General features: G+C 34.2%; 1 protein-coding gene across 8 annotated transcripts in view; it reads right to left on the bottom strand.

The window, feature by feature from the left end:
* CNKSR2 (connector enhancer of kinase suppressor of Ras 2) overlaps window positions 1-15,336 on the bottom strand; it is a 286,492-nt gene that overhangs the window by 180,305 nt on the left and 90,851 nt on the right. The window lies entirely within an intron of this gene.

Genomic DNA, 15,336 nt, shown 5'->3' with positions numbered 1-15,336 from the left:
CTTGGATCATATTCCTCTCCAAAATTCTGTTCCAATTCTCCCACAGGAGTTCATCTAAAATGAAACCACACTTGACTCTAATCACTCATCTTTTACTTGACAATGAAAGACTAATGTTCCAACAGTTGGATGAATGTGGAAACTAATTTTTTAGCATCTACAGACTTGGAGGTATAACAAGAAGTGAGTTTTTTTCAGCATCTAAGTGGCTCTCCAACAAATCCAAAAACCATCAAGGCAAATCCAACAAATCCAAAATGGTCCTGAAAGGCCAATCAGATAACTCTAACTGTATGCATTTTATGTTTCTATCAGTGATCTTAATTTTTGATCTTTCCCATTAGACTGTCAATATTTTCAAAAAAGGAACCCTATATTCAACTGCACTCTCTCTTTAATATCTCCAGAGGCTCTGTATATGCTATAAATGTGAATTCATCAGTTATGATTATTTTATTCCATTGAGTCTCTATTTTCATATTCCATAGTAAGTATTTAACATTGGATTTATAGCTTAGGTATAAAAACAAAACTTTAAAGTCATATGTTAAAAACAAAACTAATTGCTAAATAAACTAGCACGGTACACTTAGTTTCTTCACACTCCTATTTTGTACAAAAAGACTGAGTTTCACAGTTTTAAAATCATTTAAAATATGAATTTGGTATTAGACTTCAATTTGCATGATCTCAGCAGATATTTTCAACAAAAATAATTGGGGCTTTCTCAGCACAAAGATTAGCATTATGTAAAAGATATCAAGAATTTTATATTTATTCAATGAAGCTAAAATTTCTTTGTAATAATAAGTCTCTTTAGCTTCCACATGTTCAAGTTACTTACTATAATGACCATCTAATATATTACAAGGGCTTTGTGGTAGCTCAGCTGGTAAAGAATCTGCTTGTAGTGGAGGTAGACCCTGGTTCAATTCCTGGGTAGGGAAGATCTGCTGGAGAAGGGATAAGCTACCCACTCCAGTCCTCTTGGGCTTTCCTGGTGACTCAAATGGTAAAGAATCCGCCCGCAATGAGCAAGTTCAATTCAGTCGCTCAGTGGTGTCCGACTCTTTGCAACCCCATGAATTGCAGCACGCCAGGCCTCTCTGTCCATCACCAACTCCCAGAGTCCACTCAAACTCATGTGCATCAAGTCGGTGATGCCATCCAGCCATCTCATCCTCTGTCGTCCCCTTCTCCTCCTCCCCCAATCCCTCCCAGCATCAGGGTCTTTCCCAATGAGTCAACTCTTTGCATGAGGTGGCCAAACTACTGGGAGTTTCAGCTTTAGCATCATTCCTTCCAAAGAAATCTCAGGGCTGATCTCCTTCAGAATGGGCTGGTTGGATCTCCTTGCAGTCCAAGGGACTCTCAAGAGTCTTCTCCAACACCACAGTTCAAAACCATCAATTCTTCAGCACTCAGCTTTCTTCACAGTCCAACTCTCACATCCATACATGACTACTGACAAAACCATAGCCTTGACTAGACAGACCTTTGTTGGCAAAGTAATATCTCTGCTTTTGAATATGCTATCTAGGCTGGTCATAACTTTCCTTCCAAGGAGTAAGCGCCTTTTAATTTCATGGCTGCAATCACCATCTGCAGTGATTTTGAAGCTCCAAAAAATAAAGTCTGACACTGTTTCCACTGTTTCCCCATATATTTCCCATGAAGTGATGGGACCAGATGCCATGCAAGACTTGGGTTCAATCTCTGGGTTGGGAAAACCCCTTGGGGGAGGGCATGGTAACCCACTCTGGTATTCTTGCCTAGAGAATGGAAAGAAAATCTATAGCGTCTAAAATTGGGAGAGAATTTTTCCCTTGTGATAAATCCAACTGAAGAGTTCAAGCACAGATTAATACCACACCCCATTGGAAATAAAGATATCAATTAAACATTAATTCTTTAATTTAAGACCATACATCTGACTGCCAGAAAATAAATGGAAGTTATAATATATGTGAACAAATTCCAAGTATTAGTTTAAAAAATTCCTTAAGCTCATGCATCTTTGCCCTATTTACCTGCTTAGATTGCCCTTTCATAGACAAAATGGAACCTTTTCTTTTAGTAACTATGTCCAACATTTGAAAAACTGACATCTACCCAAGCATTCAATAAATATTTTTAGATCAATGATGACGATATTTAAATCATAACAAATACTAAATTGGTCAAGTAATAATACTAGCTTATGCCTAGGCTGAACATTGTACACCCTCAAAATAGATATTACATGGAATCAGTATCCATTTGGCATTTCCTAGTCATAACACTGAGAGATTATTGGGTAGAATTTTATGCTTTGAAAAATTTCAAAAGTCTCCCCCTCTCACCAAAGTCTCCCCTTCCCACCAAACTTCCCACCCTATATTCCAGTAGACTATGCTTCAAATACCAGGAAACACACACATGCACACAAACATGCACACACACGCATTGAGGGGAAAGAAGAAATTCTTCAAATGCAACCTTTACCAGGCTGTTTTCTTGATATTCAAAATTTTAGCACCTAGTTTTATTGCCTCTTTCCTTATATTCAAATAAACATTGTTGTCCTTAAAATTCTAGTAAATGCTATACTGAAATTCTTTATAGGTTCAATACTGCAGCAGATTTGTATTATGATTTCTAAATATATACTTTCTTTTCTTAAGGGAAAAGTAAATTTCCTGGAGCCACCAATGTTGGCCATGGATCTATGATTCATTTTGTTCAACAAAATGTGAGTTGAAGTGCTATGTCTTATTTCCATGCAGAAACTTTAAGTACCAGTTCATAGTTCACCAGGCTCTCTTTTCCCTGTGCAAGCAGCATTCAAGAAGAGGCTAGTCTGAGCTGTGAAATGAAGAGGATGTGGAGAAGAGCTAAAGCAACCCAGGATGGACATGGAACATGAGCACTGGACATGAGCATTATTAAAAGCCACTAACATTTTCAGGTTGTTCCCATAGCATAATCAACCTTATCTTGACTGATAAAATCCTCCATCAAATAAAAAGGGGAAAAAACAGAACACTCACTCAAATGAAGACCTAACCAGCACAGAGTTTAATGCAATAACTATTTCATCAATTTTACAGGTTGTACTTCTTCATTTCAGGAAATATGAGGTGCTATGTCACTCCTCACAGAATGTAACTCACAATTAACCTCAGACTACGTTCTACTACCTTCATGCAAATCTAGTCTTTTCTCATCTTGTACTTTAGAGAATTTTTACCTCATTTTTTTTCAGTTTGATTTATGCTCACTTGTCCTAATTACTTAATTCTGACCGGTTCTTCAACCTGTCCCTGTTGATTACAATTTCAATCCATTATTTTACTTGTGTCAGGGTCTAACTTTTTATGAATTACCTATCTAACATCAGTGGTTATTCTGACCCAACTCAAGAAGCCATGGTTATTAAAAACTACATCAGCAGTTGGGCAAAATATCTCAGAAAACCAGTGCCTTTTGTAAGTAATTAACCTCCAATTAAAATAAATAAATTTATATAAAAAAATAAAAAGAGCAGTTCTATATTTTCTTTGATTTCTTGCTTTCATCTAAGGTAGGTATGAAATCTGTGTCACAGATTTTGTGTAATGATTCAAATATATAATCCAAATAAGGCATAATATGGTTTATAAAAATGCTAAAATATTACTATTCCTTCTTGTTTTAGTAAGTCTAGTTTCCACCTCTGTCTGTTGATACCACATCAGTTTCTAGCATGGGTTCTCCCACTATTATGAATGCACAACGACCATTTTTGTTAATAACATATATATCTGATGTTTTGAAGAACAAGTCTAATCCTTTTGGAAATGCATTTATGACCCAAATAAACTATGAACTAATAGCAACAGTTGTATATTCAAAACTTCAGCCTGTTTTATAAAAGTGTGGGCTCTGGGCTGATATCACCTATAAATAGTTGGACCTCCTGATCCATTGTTCTCAACCATTCATACCGTAGTGAAGTGCAAGAAATCTACATTTTTAACAAGCTTCCCTGGGTGAATCATAGTCCTTGGACCAACCATTGGGAAGCACTGTTCTTGATCACATACATTTTCTTCCTACCTCACGTTCATCTCATTAAAGCAGTGTGACTGCATCACAGTGGTTATCAACTTTGGCTCTATGTTAGAATCAACTGAGGAATCATTAAAAAAAAAAACTGATTACAACCCTACCAAGAGAGTCTAATTTAATAGATCTTGGATGGGACCCAATATCTGTGTTTTTAAATAAAAAGCCTTTTACTCCATTCCAAGGTGAAGCCAAACTTGAGAAACAATGAGCAGGAAGTATTACAAACCATGTCAAAGCAGCTGGACCTAAGTCCTGGTCATGTCACTAACTGACCATGTCACTGTCCGTCTCTAAAATTCCATTTATCCATTTACAAAATTGAGATAATGATATATAGTCTACCTATTTCACCTGATTATTGTGAGGGATAAATCTGCTAAGTTCTAAAAGCATTTTGCCAACCTCAAAACAGAAATAATACCATTGCCTGCCCATTATACTTTATATAGCCCTTTTTTCTTGCTAATAATTTTGTCATAAGATATAGGATTTATCCAGATGACATGGCTTGAGGGAGGGGTTATAAAGGTGAACTGAAGAGCCAAGGGCAGAATACATTTCAATTTTAAAAAGCAGGTAGGGAGATAGGACAGGAAAGTATTCATGCAGATAGTTTAAATGGGAAGAACCAGGAAGCCTAGTGAGCTATTTAGTTGGGTATGGAGGGCTGTGGGAAACAGCAAAACACTAAAAGGGAAATTAATAATTACAGTATTAATAACTGCCGCTTAGTGCTAGGGTAGACATTTCAAAAGGATTTAAAAACTTTGCAGATAGCACTTAAATAAGAGCAAGATACACAACAAAATATTTACAGAATCAGAACAATAATTTACCTAATCAAACCTTTTGATTTTTCCCTTTAGATACTTTGATAACTACTGCTTTGACAGTGCATAGTCCAATAATATCACATTCTATATTCTTTTATGGCTCAGGTTTTCAAATTTGCTATCAGATCAAAACATGGAATTTTTAAGCTACAAAAGCATTCTAAATGATACTCGGAAATGTATACATGGATTTATTTGGGGAGGGTGGGAAGCAGAATGGACAGCAGTAATAGGAACTTTTTTTAGCTTCCAAACCAACCCTCCCCTCCAAGTTTCTGATTCCTATCCACTATAATTTTTAATTCACCAGCTTATTCCCAGTTTCACAAGGAGACAAGTGCCATTAACACTGTTCCCGTCCTGCCCCCACCCAATTCATCTCCCTGGAGTTACAAGCATTAAAAGGAGAAGAAACAGAAGCAGCCTCAAAATATTCTTTAGTTTATTTTTAATTGGATAATTGCTTTACAATGTTACGTCAGTTTCAGCCGTACAATGATGTGAATCAGCCATAAACATACATATGCATACCTCTGTAGGCCAGCCCTAAGCATACCTCCCTCTTAAACCTTCCTCCCACCCCCACTCCCATCCCACCCCTGTAGGCTGTCACAGAACACCAGCTAAGCTCCCTGTGTTATATAGCGACTTCCCACTAGCTATCTATTTTACACACGGTAATGTATATGTTTCAATGCTACTTTCTCAATTTGTCCCACCCTCTCCTTCCCTCATCGTGGCCACAAGCCTGTTCTCTATGTCTGTACCTCTACTCCTGCCATATAAATAGGTTCATCAGTACTATTTCTCTAGATTCCATATATATGCATTAATACACTGTATTTGCTTTTCTCTTTCTGACTTACTTCACTCTGTTTAACAGGCTCATGCACCTCACTACAACTGACTCAAATTCGTTCCTTTATATGGCTGAGTAACATTCCAGTATATATATATTTATATATCTGTCAATGGACATATAGGTTGCTTCCATGTCCTGGCCATTGTAAATAGTGCTGCTATGAACACTGGGGTACGTGTATCTTTTTGAATTATGGTTTACTCAGGGTATATGCCCAGTGGTAGGGCTGTGTGATCATATGGTAGTATTATTCCTAGATTTTTAAGTAATCTCTACACTGTTCACCACAGTCAGTCTTAAAATATTAAGGACTATATCTGTAATAATCATGACATACCTGGATTTTATCAACTTTGAAAAAAGAAACCAGTATTTTGTTTAGTTCTTTCTCAGGTTTTCATCAGCCTCAGAACTAGTTACAGTGATTACATTTAAAATCTTGTAACCCCTTTTTCGGTGAAATTTTAAAGAGAAAATGAATCCTTTCATTTTTTCAACATTTATTTGCCTGGCACTGGAGACACTCAGGTGCAAAAAAGCAGAAAAGTTGCCTTTACCAAGTCTCCTACAGCAAATCTTTTCTTAAATGGATTAGTATTACATTTGGCTTGATTCTTTAAAAAGAATCACCACAGTAGATTACAAATGGGAGCGCATCAAGGATTCTCTTCTGAAAACCTGGCCACCTAAAAGGGTTAAGAATCATGTAATCCCTTTTTCTATTTCCTTATATATAATAGAGCAATAATGCTAAATGTTCTATCTTCTTTGGGAGAATATTTTAAAAGCCTCTTGAAAGGTGAACTGTATAAGACGACAGTATGACAAAATGTAGTAATTCAGAAAATAGGAAGGCAATTAAAGTATATTACATAAATAAGCAATAAAACTTTGAGAAAAGGATGTGGTACATTTCTAAAGATGAGCATGTGTATACTGTATAATCCAGCAATTATCCTCCTACATACATAGTTAAATGTAAGTATATATTCAAATATTCATGGTCAGGAAAATGAATAAACACTGAAGTATATACATATAATTAAGTATTATATGTATTGAAAGTGAAAGAACTACAGTCACTAAACAAAACATGAATTAGTTCAGAATACACTATCAAATAAAAAAGTAATATGCAAAGTGATACTATTTGTACAAAGCTCAAAGTCAAGCTTAACTACATGAAATGTTTAGAAACTGTATGAAATTACAAAAAAAAAAAAAAAGAAATAATAAACACCCTTAGACGAGGCAGGGTAATGAGAAGAGCACAATTATAACTAAGACAATATTGGTAATGTTATAGCTATTAAATGGCCAATTTAAGAGTATTTATCTTTATGCCTCACAACATATATATGACATGAATTTCTTTAGGTTTTTAAATTTAAATTTAATTATTTTAATTGCAGGCTAATTACTTTACAATATTGTATTGGTTTTGTGTGTATATATAACATAAATTTTAAAATATAATAGTGAGAAAACAGATGTCTGAAAAATAGTATCTTGTTATTTACTACCTAAAAGAATTTGATTAGTATACTAATGGCACCAAGCATCCATTTCTTCTGATATTATTAATGATGATACTATTGAATATCTACATCTTTAAAAGTATCTTGGTAAGATGCTCAGATAATATGCAACACAGTCTAGGTTTGTAAAATAAACCTGTAAAAACAATCTATTTCATTTTATATGTTTTAAAGTTTTTTTTTTTTTACAAAAAGTGTCAGAAAGCTGGAAGAATAAAAATTATGTCCAATATTCTAAATAGTACTTTCCTAAAGTCTTATTAGCATGTAATAATTTCATCACTTATTTACTTTTCGTTCTGAGCCTTCAGAAAATTTGTAGCTATCAATAATCATTTTTTAAACATCAAGAATTTATATCTATTCTGATTATAATGTTATATTCCAGGCCTTAAAGGGATACAGGTACATACATAGAACACAATCTCAGCTTTGCAAATTTTATAAATTTTTGGTTTCATATTTGTTTTCAGGAAAAACATTCCTCAAGCTATCTGGGTACTATGCTTAATAGCTGTATTATCTACTATCTGATTCATTATATATTAAGATCATAAAGAAAAGTTTTAAAAGATAATGGTTTGCTTCTCATTGTCAGCTAAAACAACTGAAGAAAACTTAAAGGAGTGAATAATGAACTAAAATATATTCCTTAAATATAAAATAAAAAAGAATCATCTTTCATATTGCCTTTAACAGGTATGCTAAGTAATGCAATTCATACTGTTTAAAAATTACATATAAAGTTTGTCCTGGTTTTTGGTCTGAAATGTCCCAGTTTCAAATCCCAAGAGCCAAGTCTAGTTTTCAGGTCACCTAGAATGTCTGTTTCAAGAAGGCTTAACCACTAACCCTTAGAATACAGCAAAAATAATATTGAAAGCCATGTTTGAGATGAATGATAGTCTACCTTGGCTGAGCTTTCATATGGTTTAATACTTACTACATGAACCATAAAATATGTAGCCTGCCTACCCCAGTATACATGTACTCACTACTACTTGAATCTTGATATCCCTTTTAGAACACAAACTCTGTATAACTTACTATTATACACTAGCCTTTTACCTTTACCTGTTTTGAATTTTCTATTTTCAAATCTAGGTTACTTGAATATGTGGCTAGGGAGGGCAAATTCACAAATAATCAAAATTAATTTCTGTATTCCATTTGAACATGGACATTTCAAAATATCATTCAGAATATGAAGCATAGTTATCAATCGCCTTAAATTCTAAAAAAACATCTGAAATTAAACCAAAATCCTTTTTTTAAAAAATCACTCATTTTACGTATAAAGAAGACTTTAAATGGGAATGTATAATGTTAAGACTAACAATAAAACTTATCACCCCTGTAAAAAAAAAAAAAAAAGAATCACTCATTTCAGAACCAGGTCTTTCTTCATTGCCACTCAATACCAAAAGTAAGCAGAGAAACACTCCTTTAAATTTTGTGTGAAACAACAAACTGACTTGAGGGTTTCCAAAGATCTTTTGCTATACAAGAGAACTAAAATTGCTGTTTATTAAGCTCCCACTAAAATGCCAGATCATGAACTAGATCAATTTCCAATATTCACCGAAATTCACCTATAATAATCCAACAAAGTGATCCACCTTATAGATGAAGACAAAATTATGATATGAAGTAATTTGCTAAAGTTCATACTGTTTGTAAAAAGCAGAGCCATGATGAATTCATATCTGCTGCTGCTGCTAAGTTACTTCAGTCGTGTCCGACTCTTCGCGATCCCACAGACGGCAGCCCACCAGGCACCCCGGTCCCTGGGATTCTCCAGGCAAGAACACTGGAGAGGGTTGCCATTGCCTTCTCCAATGCAGGAAAGTGAAAAGTGAAAGTGAAGTCACTCAGTCGTGTCCGACCCTCAGCAACCCCATGGGCTGCAGCCTTCCAGGCCCCTCCGTCCATGGGATTTTCCAGGCAAGAGTACTGGAGTGGGGTGCCATTGCATTCTCCAGAATTCATATCTACTTTATGTCAAAGCCCACTATACTATTTTGCCATAAAATAAAAGAGTAAATAATATAAAAGGTCAACTAGGAAGGTAAAGGAGGTAATACTCATATGGATAAAATATAATGAAGTTAAATATGATAGCTATTGTCAATAAACTTACAGGCCAAATTTTTTTGTATAACCTTAATAAAACATTAAAAATCACTTCTAAGCCTATTTTTACAAAATTCCATAATCTTTTAATTTTTTTAGTATTAACAAATACATGCCCTAACAATTTAAACCATAAATACCAATTCAATTAAGTCCTTAAAAGGCTCTTATTTTCTCCTGGGAATTTACCTTGAGTAAATAGCAACTGGATTAAGATAAAACAAGTTAGATTAAATTCAAGCATGCATTCTTTTCAGAAAGGATTATATACTCAATATATTCACATACATCTTTATTTAAAAATGTATACTTAAGAACAATTCATAAGTAGTTTACTGATATGTATTTAAAACAATGTAAAGGTAACAAAATTGATTAGAGAGTATACACACATAATTTAGAGGAAGATGTCCATCAAAAAGAAATATTACTAATGTTGACTTCTGAAGATGATCTTTCCATTTTCTTGAATGAAGATTTAGAAAAAAAAGAAAATGAATTAGATAGGTAAATATGGGGGAAAATATAAAACAAATGAACTGGCAGAAAGTCAGAATAACAACTTAACTAAAAGACACTTATTATCAGTTCAGTTCAGTTCAGTCACTCAGTCGTGTGTGACTCTTTGCGACCCCATGAATCGCAGCACGCCAGGCCTCCATGTCCATCACCAACTCCTGGAGTTCACTCAGACTCACGTCCATCGAGTCAGTGATACCATCCAGCCATCTCATTCTCTGTCGTCCCCTTCTCCTCTTGCCCCCAATCCCTCCCAGCATCAAAGTCTTTTCCAATGAGTCAACTCTTCGCATGAGGTGGCCAAAGTACTGGAGTTTCAGCGTTAGCATCAGTCCTTCCAAAGAACACCCAGGGCTGATCTCCTTTAAAATGGACTGGTTGGATCTCCTTGCAGTCCAAGGGACTCTCAAGTCTTCTCCAACACCACAGTTCAAAAGCATCAATTCTTCGGCGCCCAGCTTTCTTCACAGTTCAACTCTCACATCCACACATGACTACTAGAAAACCATAGCCTTGACTAGACGGACCTTTGTTGGCAAAATAATGTCTCTGCTTTTCAATATGCTGTCTAGGTTGGTCAAAACTTTCTTTCCAAGGAGTAAGCGTCTTTTAATTTCATGGCTGCAGTCACCATCTGCAGTGATTTTGGAGCCCCCCAAAATAAAGTCTGACACTGTTTCCATTGTTTCCCCATCTATTTCCTATGAAGTGATGGGACCAGATGCCATGATCTTCGTTTTCTGAATGTTGAACTTTAGGCCAACTTTTTCACTCTCCTCTTTCACTTTCATTAAGAGGCTTTTAGTTCCTCTTCACTTTCTGCCATAAGGGTGATGTCATCTACACTTATTATAGGAAAGACCATAGCAGTGGCACAGTTGCTTCTGGTGCTTAAATTGACATGGCAGTAACTATTCTTTAAGGTTTTCTGTATTTTTTAAACTAACAAGTATTACTATCTTATAAACATTTTTAAAGGACAGAAAACCTAATAACTGTGCATAAAATTTTTAAAAAATTATCGCACAATAGTAAGTGAAAAAGACCATTTTCAAAATACTTATGCATATGTATATGCATGAAACAATGGGGCTAAGCCTCAAGTCTCCCAGGACTCATCATTCCCACCCTCTGTCCCTTGCCCCAAGTATTCTAAGTTCCACCAAAGTTGAACCTTGCAAACTGATACTTTTATGACCATTTCTTAACTATATGACAATCTAATTAATCATTTTTTGTGTGTTTGAAATGGAAAAATTTTTAGATAGAATAATTTTAGGTTAAGCTGATACCCATTAGAGTAGGCATCATGGCAAGTATTTCAGTGCTGAGAAGTGCGTGGGTACCTGTCTCACTTTTCTGTTTCAGGTGCTAACAGTGCTCTAAATATCTGCAGCTTCAGTTCTTTGTAAGAATTCTTTCCATTTAAGATTTTAAAACCAGTTTCCCTTTTTTCTCAAATGTGTTATTATAATCAGTCTTATGTGGGAAAGAGGTGCTGGGGGAAGAATCTCTTTTAAATACTTCAACTATAATGGTTTAAACCCATCACAACTGGAAATAAGAAAAACAGATATAATAAGATTAAATAAATTCTTCCAAACAGAACTTGTTAAAAGAAATGTATCTTTCTCCTTTACTGTTTACATTACTTAAAATATAAGTAGCTAATATCAAAAGGCACTTTCCACTTACTTTACAGTACACCCCTTTGTGTTAAGAAGGGAAAAAAAATCTATTTGTGACAGTTTATTTTTAGATATTGATCATCTCATCTTGCTGCAAAGGGAATAAAAATAATTAAAGTTGAGTGAAAATAATTTGAAGTACAGCATATTTCAAAGCATAACTATCATCATAACTGTTCAGATGAGATTTCTTGAAAGCCTAGTGATAAATGCATGCCCTAGATATTTTTTTTTAATCTACACTTTGCTTATTCAAATTGGCCTCTTTTACTGCCAGCTTAAGTTTAATTCAGTCTTTAGATACTGCATACAAGTCCAAGTGAATGCAATGTTTACTGTGTATTTAACGGCTAAATGAGACCATTAGATGGACACTGACTGTTTGTAAACTACAAAATTTATTTCAAAATATAATAAGTATTCATCTATGCTGTGCTCTTCTATCAAACTTAAGCAGTATTTCTTCAATGTACACAGCATTCTTTTCATATTTTTCTAACTCAAATTTGTTTTAGAAAATTTGAAAAAGACAAAAAAGTAGTCTAAATAAATTAGAATTACCCATATTTTCATCATCAAGAAGCAAACAATTAACTGTTTTATTTCATTATTTTAATTATCATCCTTTAACAGACAAGAGAGCCCAGAAAGACCTTGTATCAAAGATAAGTCATCACATAACAGAAGAAAACAGTAGATTATTTAAGGGATGATTTATAAACATTTATTTCATGACTATAATTAAGTTTCCTCTAAAAATATGTTTTGCTAGCATTATATAAAAGCATATGGTGTTTCTGAAGTTTTGTTCACTTTCATTCTAGCACTGGAAAATGGTTATGAGGATCAGTAATTTTAATTAATGAATAAACTGAGATGCAAAGTGATGGGTATCTCTGGATATCTCTGGGGTTCTTAATATGAGTAGCAGAGATAGAACTGCAGGTTTTACACAAGAGGTGAAATAAAAATGAGTAATAATTCAAGCATTTAATTCTAGACTTTTCTGGTAGAGCATAAATGAGCACTGCTAAACCATATAAGATAACTGGGGCTCAGGTCAATTTATTTTAACAAGTAAGTAATGAGCACACATTGTTCCTATCTTCAAGGAGATAACAATCTAAGGGAAGAAAGGTAAGTATGATTCACAGCAGAATATAACTGACAAGATATAAAATACATGAAAAGTAAGAGATTTCCATCTTTGCCCACAAAACAAAGAATTAGATCTGAGAAATTAATAAAAAGGACAAAATGGAATCATATAAGATAATCAATGCAGAAAAAAAAACAAAGACCAGACTGGAGACAAAGAAGACAAACAGCAGGGTGGTATATTTAATTTAATCCCAACCACATCAGTTATTATATTAAATATAAATGGTCAAAGTAGGGGGAATATAAACAATTATGAGAAATGGTAAAAATTTCACAAATGAGGTGGTATTCCCTAGAAGCCTTAAAGGATGGGACATGATTTTGGTATGCAGAGATAAAAAGATATATGGGGAATGTTCTGAGGCGGCCTCAAAACATAAAAAGATGAAGCTACAAGATCTATTTTACCAACAATAACTCATCCACATGAACTAGAGTACAATTAAGATACAAAGGAGAATTAGAGAATAAAATCAAAATTATGTTAGAACCATACTCGGAGTCCTTTGAATTCCAAAGAGAGGAATTTGTAATCAGTTTGGAGATTAGGGGAAAATTGCTAAAAACGACAGAATCTGAGCAGGGCTTTAGGATGACTAGTCTGAACGTGATCCATTCTATACTTGTAAGTAGATTAAACCAGAATGTCATGGAGATGTGCTTTATTAAGAAAAATTTACATCTAATATTTCCTTTAAGGTACAACAGAAAAGAGTTAAAGTAGATGAATTATGACATCAAGTCAGGTACATACTGGGATGGAGTAGGCAAGGAAAGAACCAAGAACATTCATGTACAGAGAACTTTCTGTTTGGAAACATTTTAAAAGTGACATATGGAACAGGACATGTGATCGGGAAATGAGGGTGAGATAGAAGGAACAATGACAAAGGTTATGAGCTACTGAACCTTAAAAAATAAATAAATAAATGGGTTATATCAGGGCAAAATGTCCTAAGAAGGGCAAGGCATCCTCTTCAAAACAGTGTACAGTGGGTGGAGGGTACAGCAAGTCCTTCTATGTCCTCAGTATACTTGGAGTATTTCAATTATTTGGGGATAATTTCAGTAATTCTGCATTTGTTCAAGACAAAATGTACTTAAAGTTCAAGCTGTAAAAACATCTCTCTCTATTCTACCTAATGTTTCCTGATCTGTAAATAGCAAAACTCAAACCCATTATGCCTTGAAGTAAGCTTCCTAAAGAGAACGTTGAGCCAAATAGTGTAGCTGTTAAAAGGTCCTGTTGTGAGCATGAACAAGCCTCTGAGGGCAATATCAGAATGGCATATGTTTTCTATGAAGTAGATGTCTATAGCAGGTGTTCATACATTCTGGAAATGAGAACTGCATCACTTGTTACTTAGATGGTAGGTTCTTAAAATAGCGGAATGGGTGGGTTAGTCATATTCTACACAAACTGCACTTCCACCCCTGCACATGCCTCTACAGGAAATTTTAAGTCACTGAAAATCATTTCAGCCATTCTGAATGTAACATCTGAAGGTTACTGTGACAAAATTATGTTCTAGAACCTGTGAACCTGTGAATTCTAAACATATAAAACTGTCCATTTTTGACTTCATAGGTAATGTTAAAAGAAATGTAACTTTTTAAAAGATGAGTTTGTTTAAATCTAATAAGATTATTTTAATATAGGAAAAAATTAGGTATGAATGAATTCAGTGAAAATGAATACACCTTCAATATTTTCAAGAAAACTTTTCAAAGTTGCCATTTAGAAGAACTGCAGTCTTTGTTTACAAGGCAACAATGGGCCAGTTACTCAAAAGTTAACCTTAAACTGGCTATGTAGATTCAGATGTTTAAAAGAGATATAAGAAATTAAAAACACCCACTTTCTGTCATAAGTATGCATGGAAATTATACTATTTTAGAAGGTGACATTAGATGGACTGCATTCTCAAAGAACTGACAATAAGTATGAGTTTCTCATGTATAAAAATTAAAAAAAAAAACCTCTTAATTCTCCCATTTAATTCCACAGTATTTGAATTGTCTTGGGTCTCATGCATAAATGAAAACACTAAGAAATACATATAATATGATTATCACAGATCTTGTCATGTAGCAGACAATAATCATTTGCAAATTATTATATGTATATAATTATATACATAAAATGCAAAACAAGGATTATCTGCATATAGATTACTCCTGAACGCATACCCAATATACTATGAATGATTATCATAGAAATACTGTACAGCAGGTACCCTTAAAGCAGAGAAAATTGTTTTCATAGTAAAAGAGAAGAAACTAATAGTCTGCTATCCATATCTCAAGTCTCTGGTCAAGTTTAATGGCTTTAAAAGTCACTTTAGAAAACATTTTTTTGAAGCAATGTCACTGATAATACAGAACTACAGGAAAAATTACCCATAGACTATATTGCTGCTTTTTCATTCATATGCCCTAGAACAGTGTATGAGAACCAGAATCACCTGAAAAACTAGTAAACATTCAGATTCCTGGGCATTCCCCACAGTAAA

Source organism: Ovis aries, chromosome X (assembly GCF_016772045.2).
Source record: "Ovis aries strain OAR_USU_Benz2616 breed Rambouillet chromosome X, ARS-UI_Ramb_v3.0, whole genome shotgun sequence".
NCBI lineage: Eukaryota > Metazoa > Chordata > Mammalia > Artiodactyla > Bovidae > Ovis > Ovis aries.
This window is presented reverse-complemented; position numbering and strand designations above follow the sequence as displayed.